Consider the following 16804-nt stretch of genomic DNA (forward strand, 5'->3'; position numbering starts at 1 on the left):
GCTAAAAAGCTTCAAAAAGCTTGAACCCCAAAAAGCACAAAATCTTAAAGAGCTTTAATACCAAACTTATCTAGATATAATTTTAGTCTAGAGTTGTATTGTTAATTTAATTTTGGTTAACCGCGGTAAATTTTCTTGAAATATTTCGAACTGTCAAAAATCAACCAAAGCATTTACCACACTGATCACACAATAAACAATACACCGAAAATCCCGATTACACAGATCTGTGTAAAAAAATTACACAGTTTGTTGAACATGTTCTAGCTGTCAAAACTGTGTAGATTTATAACACAGATCTGTGTTAAAAATTACACAGATTTCCGTTCAGCTTTCCTTTCAAACCTGGGTAAAAAATGTAAAAAAGCTAAGATGGCGTCTTTCATGCAGAACTTTGGTAAGTTTTTTTCTCGTGATTATTTATTGTAATATTATCAAAATACTTTTATTTTTTAGATTTTTAACATGCTGATTATCAATTGGACTGTATACCCACAGAAAGCAGTTGGATTCATGAGTTTGTTTGGTAATGTATTTCATCAATATTTGCTACGCAATTCTAACCTTATTTAATTTTTACTCAAGGTGTCCCACATATATTCTCACGGAAAGGAAAGGCTGGTGCTAGGTCGGAACCTCGAGTATCCAGAGTTGAACACCAGAGCACAAGCCCGCGCTTACAATTTCCCGGTTCCGGTTCCAGGCGGGATCTTCCAGAGGCAGCACGAGTTAACACTGCGTCGCGTCCAAGTGTTCCAGCTTTTTCGATATTTATTTAATATTGTTTTATGTATGATGCTCAATTTATGGATTAATAAATCTTGCATTTTTTTAATTTATATTGGCCTGGACATTTTAAATCAACAACTGAATTCAAAATAAATTGCGATTTTTTACCCATATTCTGTGTAATATATTACCCAGATCTGTGTAAAATTTTACACAGATAGCTGTTTCAAAATTACACAGATTTGACAGACAACCGTTGTACACAGATCTGTGTACAAGGCTTCGACACAGATTCTGTGTATTCCCGGTTTTGGGCGATCTGTGTCAAATTTTACACAGATCTGTGTTATATGGATTTTGCGTTTAGAAAAGTATCCAATGCTTATAAATTCCGTAGTAACAGTTCAATAGGGCGAATCTTCTTTTGTAAACAAACAGTCTATTATTCTGGAGCAACATTTGAAAGGGGCGGTACGACACTGCTCTTACGGCCTTTCGTCCCCTTTAAACGCGTGTAATGAAAGGCCGTAAGAGCAATGTTGTACCGCCCCTTTCAAATGTTGCTCCAGAATTGTCCGACGAAATGATTCCATAAATATAAATACCAATCAAATGTTTATTTTTTTTTATTTAGGTGGATAAGGTATCCAAAACGAAACGAACAAAGGAGAAGGAGCGATTTCTTGGGGTGTTTCCTTGGGTATTTCTTCCCCCTTCTCTGGTTTGCTTTCGCTGCAATCTGAAATTTTCCTTGACCGGTTCCTTAGATTGACGTCTGCTCCGATTTCACAGATCAATGGCGTAAACACAATTTTAAAGCTCGTTCCATTCTGGGTTCAATTCTCGAGTTTTTTTGAAAAGGTCCAATAAACAAAATTTTCAGTTTTTGCTTTTTGGGTGTTTTTTAATACCCCTGACTCAAGGCGGTTTCATAAACACCCAAAAAGCAAAAACTGGAAATTTGGTTTATAGGACCTTTTCAAAAAAAAAACTCGAGAATTGAAAACTATAAAATTGCTTCTTTTAACATCAAATAACTTCCATTGATTCATTTTAAATTAGTTTTATTGATGGTATATCATTTTTAGTTCCACTTTTTTTTCATGAGAAATGACTTTTTAATCTCAGATCAGCTTTAAATTTAGTAATTTTCCAGTACATAACTATATGTAGAAGGAACGCTACGAGGTTGTATAAACAGTCCAGTCTCGATTGTCGAAGGCCTCGAAAAAATTTCCCAAGAATTTTCCATTTAAAGCGGTATACGCACTTCGGAAGGAACCGGTCAAGAAAAAAATCAAATGGGCAGCAGCGGCAGCACGAGCAAGTCAGAGAGGGTGAAGAAAAGCCCCAAGAAATCGCTCCCTCTCCTTTGTTCTGCTGTTCGTAAAGCTGTTTCTTGACCCGATCTGCATACTAGCCTTAAATATTAAAATTTGGTGGCAGAATTAGAATTTGAGGTTACAATTAAAAATAAAATTAAAAAATACGTTTTTTTTTGTTTGTGATTCGATTATCGGATCCGAGGCTAGTCATGGCCTTTATCATGGGCGGTAGCAAAATAGTGCCATTCAGCAAAAACCCCAAAACCTGCTTTATTATTATTATTGTTTATTGTTGACACTTTACCATAATTTTGCAAATCCGATTTATGGTTTAAAAGATTGATCATATTAAATCAATTTTTATATTGTGCGCCAGCTCCATTTGATTAAAAGAATCCAAGAATGATATAGAGCAATTCCATCTCAAATCAGGAATTTTTCTGGTACTTTTGTACCCGACCCTCTCCGATTTCAATGAAACTTTGTAGACATGTTATCCTAGGCCTATATAAGCCATTTTTGTGTATATGGAGCCAATTGTACTCGAAAATGACATTTGAGAAGGGCGTAAGTTATTTAGATATTTTTGTATTCTGTAATTTAAAAATGACTGTATCTCGAAGCCGTTGCATCGTACCAAAAAGTGATCTAAGATAAACTTGTAGGAAATTGAACGGGCTTTCTGAAAAAAAATACACTGAAAGAAAAATCCACGCCACTTCTATGAGTTTTTTCAGTTTTAATGTTTAAAATTTAAATTTTAAGGTGAAGTCACGATTTTTTTTCGTTAAATTTTTTTAAGGAAATAGTCTAAAATGTTACAAAAAGACTGACGAAAAATGCAGGATGGTATGTCTCTCCTAAAAAAATACAAAAATCATTTACTAAAACTGTTTTTTTGAAAAGTGGTCTAAACGTCAAAATTTTCAAAAACCGATAGTGGGAATCGATTCTCCAGACAATTTTACATAAAAGTCTCCATATTGACCATTGTCCTAAGTCCAACCCTTGCGAAGTTACAGCGGTTTTAAAAATAAAAATGTTGAAAAAACAGCTTTTTTGGTGGTTTTTGGCATTTTTTATAAGACGGACTTGATTTTTCAGTCTCAAAAATATTTTTACCGGAAAGCTCGTCCAATTTCCCATAAGATTGCCTTTGACAGCTTTTCAATTGGATGTATGGGCTTACAAATATAAGCTTAATTACATTGCTCATAACTGAAAACAAAATATTTTTTTCAGTGTGGTAGAAATCTGGATAGTAAATCATCTTACGTAAATATTAAAACGAGTCAAATTGAAAAGCTGTCAAAGGCAAACTTATGGGAAATTGGACGAGCTTTCCGGTAAAAATATTTTCGAGACTGAAAAATCAAGTCTGTCATATATAAAATGCCAAAAACCACAAAAAAAGCAGTTTTTTCAACATTTTTATTTTTAAAACCGCTGTAACTTCGCAAGAGTTGGACTTATGACAATGGTCAATATGGAGACTTTTATCAGTGTCTTGCGAACCTTCGTGGTGAACGGACACTAGAGCTGCGGTATTTTTTACTACCTAAGCGTAGAGTTATTTCAAACAAAATTCACAGTCTTTTAAAAGACTACCTGAGTTATTTTCCATATTGTCGATTCAAAGAAAAATGGCCATCTCGCCGGCGACGGGGCATCTTGTTCTTCTCCGCGCCAGCCTAAAAACTAATGTTTTTGAAACAAAACATCAAGGATTTCGAGTAGCTGTGAGGAAAAACTGCTGATTTTCAGGCAGTTAGGCAGATTTCATGCAGTTTTTCGTTGCTGTTTTGCAAACCCCTAAGGTTTTCATGCAGATTTTTGTTGACGAAATATTTTTTGGTTTGATTTTCGAGCTGCGCGGAGAAGAAACCGACGGAGCCTTTGGACACGTTTCATTTATTCGGCAATAATTCTAATCAGTCTTTTCAAGACCAACCCCACCTGAAATTTTGTTGTATTTTACAAACAAAGCCATCTTTTCAAGAGAAATCTGCTTGCAAAATGCGTCAAAACAAAGGTAAACGCAAATCTTCTGAAGATTTGGTCGTTACGTCGGTGAAGCGTTTGAACGCTAAATCGGCTAACGGAAACAGAAAAAGAAAACAGCCTCTTCTGAGGTCTGATTCTGATTCTGAATGTGAGGTCAATCCTCCAATTCCATTGGCAAACAGTTTTGGTGTTTTATCCGAAACTGTTGATAAGGATCCTTCTCCTCGTACTGAGCCTTCTGCCGTCGAAAAACGAGTAAAGGCTCCGCCAATTGTAGTGACTTCCGTCTCCGATTTGGCCAGCTTTCGAACGCAACTGAAGAATTGCAAGGAAACTTGCAATTTGAAGGTTTCGTTCCAGCTTGGTCGAAGAGGAGAATGTCGCTTGTTGACGGAATCTTTACAAGATCACCAAACTTTTGTTGGTTATTTGAAAAACCACAAACACAATTTCTACACGTATGAGACCAAGAATGCTCGTCCATTCAAGGCGGTCCTGAAAGGTCTCTCCAACGACTTGTCGGTTGATGAGATCAAAAACGAACTTAAGGTGTTGCTTGGCTTTGCCCCATCCCAAGTAATACCAATGAAGAAAAAATCAAAGGGGAATATTTCTCGCTTTGGTTTGACTTCACAATTTTATCTGATTCATTTCAACAGAAATGAAATCATCAATTTGAAACTTTTGGACAAAGTACAGTTTTTGTTCCATGTACGGGTAAAGTGGGAGCATTTTAAGAAACATGGCGGTAATGGCCAGAATCTGACCCAGTGCCGGCGTTGCCAGGCATTCGGTCACGGTACTGATCATTGCGCCATGGTTCCAAAATGCATGGTTTGCGGGGATTCTTCTCACGACAAGGACAATTGTCCCGTGAAAGAAGTCACCCAATTTAAATGTGCAAATTGTGGTGGAAATCAAAATCAAATTTCTGGGATTGCCCCATCAGAAAAAAGGTTTTGGATTCTCGTGCTAAGCATCAGCCGAAATCTAAACCGAAATTTTCTCAAAGTCAGGTTGTACCTGCAACTTTAAATCAAACGTTTTTGCTATCTCCCTCTAATGAGAAGGCTAGACAAAATACTTCTACCATTGAAATAGGCAACGGTATTTCTTATGCCGCCGCTGTTTCAGGTACAGTATGTAAAAAAAGTATTTACACCCCTTAGGCACTATGCACATTTTGTGATGAAACATGTAAAAAATTTAAAGTATGACAGGAACCTAGTACTACGTTTTGTTCAGAAACTCATGCCAAACATTTTGCTACAAAAAGCTCATGAAAAGATGATTTCTATAAAAAGTTATATAACAAATACTATTACGAAAATAAAAAAGGTGCAAAAAAAGTTTGTACACCATTCGAAAAATTAACATAAATAATGTTATTTGTTGACAAATCACCATAAATCCAGTCTCCCAACTCCAAATAGGCATCCTTGACTGATTAAAAAAAGAATTTGGATTGAATATAAAGTTTACTAACTACTTAGTATAAAAGTTTATATAACTCTGGAAATTCTATATAAAACTTATTTAAACTTAATTTTGCAAACTTTTAATTCAACTAAATGTCAATATATTACCTTATAATTGCTAAATAAACATTTTGGAGTGGGTATAACACCGTTTTGGGGGTATTTGTATCGATAGAATAGATTTTTCGTTGGAATTTCGTACCAACCCGGAATTACGTCGTAGGAAAATCCGCCGGCATCCGAAACGGTCCACGATTCACAAGTCAACCTATGTGGAATCGGAAAGGGCATAAAATTTCCGATCTTTTGATACCCAAACATCTAGGTTTTCTTTAAAACCTACGTTTTTAAATACCTAAGCAAAAACGTTGTGTTGGGTTGTGAGTGGTTGTGATTAATGAATATTTTTGTTTGGTTGGGAGGGTGTGTGGGATAGGGGTTATTATGTATTGTGGGAAAAGTAGATTTTTTAGGAGGTTTTTTTGTATAAATTATTGTGGTGGGGTGTAAAATTGTTGAGTTTAGTTTTATGAAATGGAAGTGGATATTTTGGGTGTGAAGGGGTTTAGTGGGAAAGTTTCGGTGATGAGGTTTGTTAATTAAGTAGTATGGAGGGGGTGTTAAGTTATTTAAATAGTTTATTATTTTAAAGTTGAGTGTAAAATTTAAAAATTTAAAGGGGTTGTAATAGAATTATGGTGGATTTAGATTTTTGTTTTGGTTGTGGTGTATGGTAGGTGGTTGGTATAGGGTGATTTTTTTTTTTGATATTTGGGGTTGTGTATAGTTGGTAATGTGGTTTTTTTAGTGTTTATTGTTGTGTGTGGATTAGTGAGTTGAAAGAAATTGCTTGAGTTTTTGTATTAGTATTGGATGAAATTTTTGGTTAGTTGGTGAAGGGTGGGTGGGTGTTGGGGATTATTTTTTATTATTTATGTGAATTTTTGAGAAAGGTGGTATTTAATGGGTTTGGATAATGTGTTGTTTGTGAGGTAGTGTTGTGTGTGGTTTTAAATGTTTAGTGTATGATTATTGTGATTGTGATGTGGTTGGTGCTTAATGTTTGATGGTGGGGAGGGTAATTTTAGTTGTAAGTGGGGAATGGATTTAGGGTTTTGTTGTGTATTGGGTTATATATTTTTGGGAATTGGAAGCATTGGGGTGTTTTGTATTGTTTGGTTTGTAGGTAAAATAATATTTATGTATTAGAAGTAGGAATGGATAAGGTTTTTTGAATGGTGAAATATATGTAAATGAGTTTGTGGGTAGGGTGGAATAGAGGGGTGATGTAGTGTGAGAGGAGTTGGGTAGTTTGAAATTAATGTATTGTGGGGGATAATAAATATGGTGTGGGGTGGTTGAAGGATAATGAATGAATTGATGAATGGTTGGTTTGATTGAAATATTGGTTGTTTTTGGGGAGTTGGTTTGGGGGGTGGAGGAAATGTAGTGTGTTGATTGGATATTAGTTAATTAAAAAATTTGTTTGTTGGTGTATGAGAGATATTGTATAGATTGTTTTGAGATATTGGGAAATATGTGTTAGAGGTATTAAAGTGATATGTTGATGGGATATAAGATAATGGGTAATTTAAGGGATATTTAGTGGTTTTTGTTAATGATTTATAGTGGAGTAAATAGAAATAATGTATAGTAAGGGAGGTGGTGTTGAAATTGTTTTAAAACGTAGTTGGAATGATAGATAGTTAAGTAATTTTATGGTGTTAAGTATTGGTAAGTTTGGATTTGTAATTATAATTATTTGGGATAATGTTATGTATTGATGAGGAATAGGTTGATTTAATATTGATAGGGGAATATTATTTGATTTAAAAGTAGGGGATGTGAATAATATTTAGAGGAATAGATAGAGATTTTTGATACTGAAGGGATTTTAAGGATAAATAAAATAGTGGAATTAATTAAAAGTAATTTAAAATGGTAAAATTATATTATGAGTTTGCTATTATGGGATGTATTAGTTTTTAAAAGATTGGCAAAATTGATGTTATATGTTAGAAATAATGATTAAATTGGTTTGGGTTTTGAAATATGATAGTAGGATGGGGTAATGATTGTGAAAATGAGTGGTGAGAGTATGTTATAAGAATGATAATTTTAATTTATAATGTGAAGTTTAAAGATAGGGGAAGGATTGATAATATTAAAAAATAGAATTAGTGAGAAAAAATTAGAAGGAGACGAGTTACGACAATGATGAAGTAATTAAGGGTTTGTAACTGTAAATAATTAGACTAAAGTAAAATATATTTTTCTAAGCATAATTCTAGTATATGATAGGATAAGTATCAGTTAGGATAAGAAGAAGAAAGTGAAAGATATATACTGTAATGAAATAATGGTTTTATATGATGACGAATGAGGTTTTATATTTGATTGGGGGGAATAATTTAATTTGGTTATAAATTTTATTGGTGAATGGTGGGGATGGATTTAATTTAGAGAATAATGTAAAAGAAACTTCCACAAAGAAAAAATCAAATTGATGGCAAACTGAGGGCGTGAACACAAAAGACTGCCGCGCTGGCATTTTGTGAGAGTGGCTCTTCGATGAGCCTGTTAGTGTGTGAGTGTCGTCGAGCGGCGGAGTAGGGAAATATTTTCACAATGTATTTGTTCGCTGAGTGAACAGTTCGGGCCACTCGCTGGATGGATGCGAGTCTCATTCGCTCATGAATGCTAGCGGGTTGGAATAGGTGACGAATGGATAGACGATGAGTGAGTGGTTTCTATTCATTGAGCCGAAAATCAGGACCCTTGATTCTAGCAAGATTCTAACAGAACCGGTTGATTTCGCCGGCTCCTGCTAGAACCGGTTATTGCATTTGAGCTAGAATTCTCAAAGAATTCTTGAGAAAATCTAGCAGGATGATGGCAGCGTTCTAGTAAGAACATTTTCGCTCTGTAAGATTTCTGTAAGAATCCTGTGAGAACGCCGTGACTGGGGATCAACGTGGTCGAGGGACGACGACGAAGACGTTCGCGGGTTTTTCGACGAATTCCGGCGGAACGGTCGGGAGCTACTCTTTACTCCAGCGCGCTCGCGCACACCCTACATTTGAAATCACTGAATAGCGAAAGCTACAATATTTCATGAATAAATGAAAGTTGCTAGTATTCAAAATTGAGGTGAAAAGTCATCAATTGTGATTGGACACTCAATAATATTTTAACTGAATGAATGTACATGTAAGAAAAAAATCTGAATAAATATAAATTTAAAAAAAAATGGAGACTTTTATGTAAATTGTCTGAAGAATCGATTCCCACTATCGGTTTTTGAAAATTTTGACGTTTAGACCACTTTCCAAAAAAACAGTTTTAGTAAATGATTTTTGTATTTTTTTAGGAGAGACATACCATCCTGCATTTTTCGTCAGTCTTTTTGTAACATTTTAGGCTATTTCCTAAAAAATTTTGAACGAAAAAAAATCGTGACTTCACCTTAAAATTTAAATTTTAAACATTAAAACTGAAAAAACTCATAGAAGTGGCGTGGATTTTTCTTTCAGTGTATTTTTTTTCAGAAAGCCCGTTCAATTTCCTACTAGTTTATCTTAGATCACTTTTTGGTACGATGCAACGGCTTCGAGATACAGTCATTTTTAAATGACAGAATACAAAAATATCTAAATATCTTACGCCCTTCTCAAATGTCATTTTCGAGTACAATTGGCTCCATATACACAAAAATGGCTTATATAGGCCTAGGATAACATGTCTACAAAGTTTCATTGAAATCTGAGAGGGTCGGGTACAAAAGTACCAGAAAAATTCCTGATTTGAGATGGAATTGCTCTATAAGAAAAAATACTGTTGTTCGGACGGTGTCGAAATCATCGCAACTAAATTTGGGGAATTAGCCGCTTTGCAGCAGATCAAACTTTGTGATTTTCTTACATTTTTCAGTTTTATACTTTCCAGAAATACTTTTCCTACTCCTTGTGATCGTCCTTCACTAGAGTGCAACGTATCAACAAATTTTATTAATTTTAGTTCATATTTTTTACTCAGTAATGTTTCGTGCACTTATTGTTCAGTGTTACTAACAAGATTAATTGCATTTTCCTGCTCGCTCCGTCGGAATCCAATTCTGCCCTTTACTGTGTGTCGTTATTGCTCTGTCCTGTGGGTTAGCACAGAAATTCACTTCATTCATTTTTTTTTTGAGCAGATAAACATTCGTGATTCAACTCCAGTTTCCTACAGTTTTATACAGTCAATGTTTGCCCAATTTGATAAAGATTATTTATGATGAAAGATTATTTCAATAAATGGCCAGGTAGCAGTTATTGATCAGCCCACCTGTGTGCTTCTAGCAGATGCGGCGAATGAAGCTGATGTACTTACTTTACTTTTACTTTTACTGCTCGTACAACCTCCGGGTCATGAGCTGTCTCCAGATGCGCTGCCACTGAACTCGGTCCTGGGCTGCTACTCTCCAATTCCGACTCGGAACTCCCACACTTCTCAGATCTTCCTCCACTTGGTCTAACCACCTAGCACGTTGCGCCCCCCTCCGCCGCGTTCCAACCGGCTCCGAATTGAACACCAACTTCAATGGATTGATTGTCCGGTTCGGTTGGCGCGCATCCAGCGCGTCCGGCATTCTCGCGACGTGTCCGGCCCACCTGATTCGGCCAGCCTTGGCGACCTTCCGAATACTTGGCTTGCCGTAGAGTTGCGCCAGCTCGTGGTTCATCCTTCTCCTCCATACAGTGTTCTCACGCACGCCGCCAAAGATCGTCCTAAGCACTCGCCGTTCAAAAACTTCAAGCGCTTGCAGGTCCTCCTCGAGCATCGTCCACGTCTCGTGCCCGTAGAGGACGACGGGTCTTATCAGCGTTTCGTACATGGTACACTTTGTACGCCGGGAAAGGTGACCAGACCGTAAGGTCTTGTGGAGTCCGTAGTAGGCACGACTACCGGTGATGATGCGCCTCCGAATTTCCCTGCTGCAGTTGTTATCCGACGTCACCTATGATCCGAGGTACACAAAATCCTCCACGACCTCGAACTCGTCCCCGTCGATCGTCACGCTCGGTCCTATGCCAGCCCTAAGGGACTCGCTTCCTCCTGCCAGCAGATACTTCGTCTTCGCAACATTCACCTTCAATCCAACCTTATCCGCTTCCCGCTTCAATTCAGTGTACCTTTTGGCTACCTCCTCGAACGTTCTGCCGACAATGTCCATGTCGTCGGCATAGCAGATAAACTGGCTGGACCGGTTGATAATCGTGCCCCGTATGTTGAAGCCTGCCCGCCTCATCACACCTTCAAGCCCAATGTTGAAACCAGGGGGATGCTAAAGGCCGCCATCTTGGATGGTTGAGATCAATAACGCGCGCAAACTACGCACAGTGAAAACAAAAATATTTTTTTATTAATAATTTCATTTTTGTTATAAGAATTACTGTAATAAAAGTCAAAATACACATTAGATAAGTTAAACGTTTCATGTGATAAAAGTACAACTTTAAATGAGGTCATCGGCCCGATGTGTGCTTAATAATCCCAACTTTAGTACTTTATTTTGCAAATAAATTGATAAAAATCACATCAAAAACATGCACTAACTTTTAAATGTACATTGCGGTAAAATTTTACATTGAACAATAATTACTTTATTTCCATTTTATGCCTGCAGTTTTTGTATTTTTTTACAGTGCGCAGTTGCTTTGTTTTGGTTCCGTAACGAACAGCTGTTCTTTTGTGCTGGCGCCGAAATTGACAGCTCCCTTTTGTTCTGGTGCCGAAGTTGACAGCTGGTGTTGGCTGCGGGCGAGCTGCCTGTAGTGAGATATAGATGTCGCCCCCCTGGTTGAAACAGTGGCCGGAGATACCGTCGCCTTGTCGCAGTCCCTTGCGCGATTCAATCGGGTCGGACATCGCTCCCGAAATCTTCACGCTGCACCGTGCCCCGTCCATCGTCGATTTCACCAGTCTGATCAGCTTCCCGGGAAAGCCGTTTTCGTACATGATCTTCCATAGCTCTTCGCGATCGACCGAGTCGTACGCGGCTTTGAAATCGATAAACAGGTGGTGCGTCGGGATCTGGTACTCGCGACATTTTTGGAGGATTTGGCGCAGCAAAAAGATTTGGTCCGTCGTCGATTTCCCCTCCACAAAACCGGCTTGGTACGAAATCCTTTGCTCGCTTCGACAGACGACAGAAAATGATCTGAGACAGCACTTTGTAGGCCGCGTTGAGAATAGTGATGGCTCGATAGTTCTCACATTCCAACTTGTCCCCCTTCTTGTAGATCGGGCATATTACTCCCTCTTTCCACTCCTCCGGTAGCTGTTCTGTGTCCCAGACCTTGACTATCAGCCGGTGCAGACAGGCCGCCAGCTTGTCCGGGCCCATCTTGATGAGTTCAGCACCGATACCATCCTAACCCGCTGCTTTGTTGTTCTTTAGCTTCTTGATTGCATCCTTAACTTCCCTCATCGTGGGTGCTGGCTCGTTCTCGCCGTCCACCATACCGCTGACGTCGTTTCCCCCGTCGCCCTGGTACTCCGCCTCTGGGCCGTTCAGGTGCTCGTCGAAGTGCTGCTTCCACCTTTCGATCACCTCACGCTCGTCCGACAAGATTCCTCCGGCCTTATCCCGGCACATTTCGGCTCGCGGCATGAAGCCAGTCCGGGATTGACTAAGTTTATTGTAGAACTTTCGCGTTTCGTTGGAGCGATACAGCTGTTCCATGTCCTGGCACTCCAACTCTTCCAAGCGGCGCTTCTTATCCCGGAAGAGATGGGTTTGCTGTCTTCGCAACTGTTTGTACGACTCCTTGTTCCCACGGGTGTTGTGCAGCAGCCACTTGCTGATGTAGGGTATATGGCCCTATTTTGGACCTACTATGCAAAGCGTCAACACATTTCGCATGGTTCTCAGGAACAGTCTAACTAATTTGGCTCGTTTCAGGATTGTTTTGTGCCTTAATTTATGCTTAACAAAGTGTACTTTTGAAAATTGAAAATAATTTAACCATTTCATTGAAATAAGCATTTCAAGTAAAACATTTTTTGGATGCTTTTTGGACTTATTGAATGTATTTTGGAGACATCGTTGAACCTATTTTGGACCCACACTCTGATTGGTTGAAATTTTGACAACTTGAATTGCGGCGTGCGGCGTCAAAACGCACACTTACAAAAGCTCGGGTTGATAAACCAAAGGGCCTATCCACGATTTAAATTGGAAAATATTTATTTCAGAATTTAAATAATTATTTTAAAATAATGGATTTGAATTTGAAAACGTGTTTTAATTATATTGAATGGAAAACTCACGCAACCTTAGCAAGTCGCTGTCCTATTTTCTTATTTGCGTATTCTTCCGACTAAATGTTCAAGCATTAGAACATAGAAAAGGGTTGAGACGTTATTATTCGCAATAAAACCACCTCAACTTAAGTGGAATGAATGACAGAGATAATTAAAAAGCTACAAAGATTTTTTTTATCTTCAGTTCTAAATTTTACGCAGAGCTGAAGTTCAAATATTACCTATTAAACATCAAGAAATTTTAAAGGGAGATTATAGCTTGTAACTTGGTGTGAAACTTTCACATCTGTTATGTTAAACTTTACAGTCGCTTGACAGAAAGTTTAACTACATGTTTCACTTTTAAAAAACAATGTAAGATTTGACAAGATTGCCTACCGTTCGGATCGGCTAGGAGGGGCGTAGTTTCAAAATTGATTATATTATAGGTGTTGAATAAATCATGTAACTAGTTATGTCTCAAATCATAAAATATATAAAAGTACAAAATTAGACTACATCCTTAAAGTTAACATCGCATTTACCTCCAATGCTACAATTTTTTTTCGAAGTTTTGTATTTTTCTAACAATTGCAATGATTTTATTTTATCTCTCCTTTCCGGAGCTTGCAGGAAACGATCAGGGATGGTCTGAAAGCTGCAATTTGCCCAACTAGCAACACTGCGAAGTGCACAAAGACTCAACTAGCTCTCCATTTATCGAAATTGTTTCACACACCTCTTCTTTCAAAATCTCTAAGATTGTTTTTTTCGAAATGATTTAAATTCCCACAAAAAAATTATAAATTTTCGAAGCTGGAAATACAGTTACACTTCAGAATAAAGAAAAATGAACAATAATCGATATATTTTGATCAAATTTATGGTTTATTTGTGTTTCTAATAAGATTGGTGCAGTAATCTAAAAGTGTAATTTATTATAAGCCAACGCTGTCCATTGTGTAAAAATACGTTATAAATACCTGTATTTTTAATTATATATATTAGGCTGGCAAGAAAAAATATTTTTTTTTGGGAAATCTCTCCTTGGTTCAATTGTTTAGGCAATAATAAGTAACTGTGCCTATTTTGAGCCAAATCGGTTAAGGTTAAAATGTCGCTTTTTATCGTTGAAGTTTATATGGGGAAAATCGCAAAAATGTATTCAGAAAACATCATTTCAGTATTTTTGTGCCAGGTGGCGCGGGTCTCGCCCAAAATTGTCCAAGTGTGAGATCCTGTAGGAAATTCAATTCCCTGCAACTTTGTCGGAGGGTCCAAAACGATCCGAGTTGATCCTGATGAATTATTAGCAATGCGATGAAAAGAAATCGGCTTATATACTTGAAACTGGGTATATAAGAAGTACATAAGAAAATAATTTAAAAAAAATCACCTAAAATCAGGATCATCTCGGATCGTTTTGCACCCTTCGGCAAAGTTGTAGTGAATTTAATTCCTACAAGAATCTTACACTTGGACAATTTTGGGCAAGACCCGCGCCACCTGGCAGAAAAATACTGAAACGATGTTTTTCTGCATACATTTTTGCGTTTTCCCCATATAAACAACAACGATAAAAAGCGACCCTTAAACCTTAATACTTATTTTTGCCTAAGGAATTGAGTCAGAGGGTATCCCTGATGTCGATTTTTTTTATTGTTTTCCAGTAGAGAGCATTTAAAAGACGTGCAGATGACAATTCAAAGCATTTTTAAGTTTTATAATTCGTATATTTATCGAAAACTGATCGACTAGCGCTTAGGACCTTTTTAAAACTAACCCTAGGCCTAGATTTTTTAAAATAAATTCATACGACCTTATCGAAACCACTCTTGAGCAAGGTTGACAGCGCCTGTCACGGTGACAGCTGACGATTGAATGAACTAGGCCCTTTTGGTTTTTCAATCGTGTCCAGTTCAATTCCAGAAGGGTAGCCAGATTGCATTTTTGAAGCAAATATTAATTAATAGGTGCAGCTAAATTGGTGAAAATAAGGCTGCGAGAAAAATATATCAACATCAGTTTAAATTTTAGGTCAGATTGCAATCAGTCTTAAAAATCATCCTTATCTTTATTATAAATTTGCATTTTTATCATTAAAAAATCATATTTTCATTGTTTCTGTTTATCACTTGCTTTTTAAAGCTTAGTTTTATTTGAAATAATAACAGTCGGAAAAACTAATCCAAATTATTAAGTAAAAACTTGGCATTACATTTCAATTAAGTATCGAAATAAATTCATAAACAAAACTGGCAACACCTTGTTATACATGTATTGGTGATAGCCTTGAACTGAAGGAAAAGTAGCTCCAAAAACTGATCCAACCCGGCTGATTTGAAAATATATTTTCAATTGAGTTTTTTTTAACTATAGATCAATAATTTCAACGGTTTAGTGACTAAAAACATATAAGTATTAAATAAATAACACTTACATTACTCGGAAACCGGCTGAAAATAGCTTGATGCTAGTGAAAAACAGAAAGTTGTACAAGGTATCCCGAGCCAAAAGTGATAAGCAACGAGGCCGAAATTATTGGACCTAATCGATGTGCTAGGAAAATTATAGGAAATGCGATTGGCATTGGAAAAAGTGGCTGAAAAAGCGGAAATAATCAAAAATGTTAACATTTTTAGAATAGGTAAGCTACAAAACGATCCTGCTTACACTTTCTGTTGGTTGGATTCAGTAAATTCGTACTTTAAAAGCCTGAACTACCTCGATTAATAAAAATAGGTCCAGAATAGGTACTAGGTCCAAAATAGGGTCATATACCCTAGGTAATCTCGAAAACATAAAACTTTAAAATTCGATATCTCTGGAACGAAACATATTCATTTCTGTCGATAAGTGATTCTTATAAAAAATTGGCCGGGGAACTCGATGGTGAGGTCAAATAAAAAAATAAGTTGGGGTGTTTTACGATACGGCCGTTTAAAGTTTTCAATTGCGCAATACAGGTAGAAAAATAATAATAATCAAAACTTTGATCACGGAAATGGATTCTGCGTCCAATTTCTTTCAAAATTGAGTCTAAGACAGACCCTCTAAGATTTTTAGTTCCTGAGTTATCGTCGTTTGAAACAAGGAGGTTTGGTCAAAAATCGCCAAAAAGTCGATTTTTTGGGGAGGTACAAAAATGGAGGGGGTGGTCCGATTTGGATGAAATTCGGGATTCTTGCATGTTTTGATAGTATCAACAGCCCTGCCAAATTTGAGCAGGATCGGAGAGGGTAATTTTCAAAAGCTGTTCCGCTTCAGATGGAATGACCCATATGCAGATCGGAGAATCGTCACCCCCTACGCCCTAAAGTGTCCACGTGGTTAAAAGGATGGTCCCATACTAATGAGGAGAAAAGCAACTCGCGACAAAATTTTGAGGCTAGGACAGGTATGATTTTTATAAAGTATTCGCCTCCTTTTCTCTCCCACAGAAAACTTGGGACAATGTAGCTGTCAAACTAGGCCAAAATGTCAAAGTCACTCACAAAATGAACTTTGAGTGATTTGAGTTCATTTCTGACGTCACGATTTTCTCCTCTATAGTGTACCTGATTTGAATGGTAGTTTGGCTTTCAGTTGCATTAACTACAATTTATTTAATTATTTATTTGTCTGCCTGTGTGGATCAATCGGACCGCGCACTGGACTCACAATCCAGAGGTCGCCGGTTCGAATCCCGGGGCAGACGCAAAAATTCTATGTGTTAATATAGGTATTCGGTGCCCTCTCCCCGTGCCATACCTTCACACTTAGGAGACCCGGGAGGCGGAGTCTTGTCGCAAAAAGAACGATACACGCCTGTGGATCCGTTGACGAAACCGCAAGGTTTAAGAGGGCCACATTATAAGGTGTTACGTCGATTCTGTTTTTTATTTAAACACTCTCAAGAGATAATAAAAATTTTGAAAAGATATCAAATAACGGTAAAAAAATGATGATGATTACCCAGAGATTTATTTAATAGAATATTCG

The 16804-nt window shown here is 37.2% G+C and overlaps 1 long non-coding RNA gene across 1 annotated transcript; it reads left to right on the forward strand.

The window, feature by feature from the left end:
• Positions 1 to 206: 206 nt before the first annotated feature.
• LOC128092580 (uncharacterized) lies at positions 207 to 788 on the forward strand. The gene is made up of 3 exons (XR_008211901.1): positions 207 to 397; positions 457 to 526; positions 586 to 788. It is a non-coding gene; the product is annotated as an uncharacterized LOC128092580 (long non-coding RNA).
• Positions 789 to 16804: the final 16016 nt, after the last annotated feature.

Source organism: Culex pipiens, chromosome 1, assembly GCF_016801865.2.
Source record: "Culex pipiens pallens isolate TS chromosome 1, TS_CPP_V2, whole genome shotgun sequence".
Lineage (NCBI taxonomy): Eukaryota > Metazoa > Arthropoda > Insecta > Diptera > Culicidae > Culex > Culex pipiens.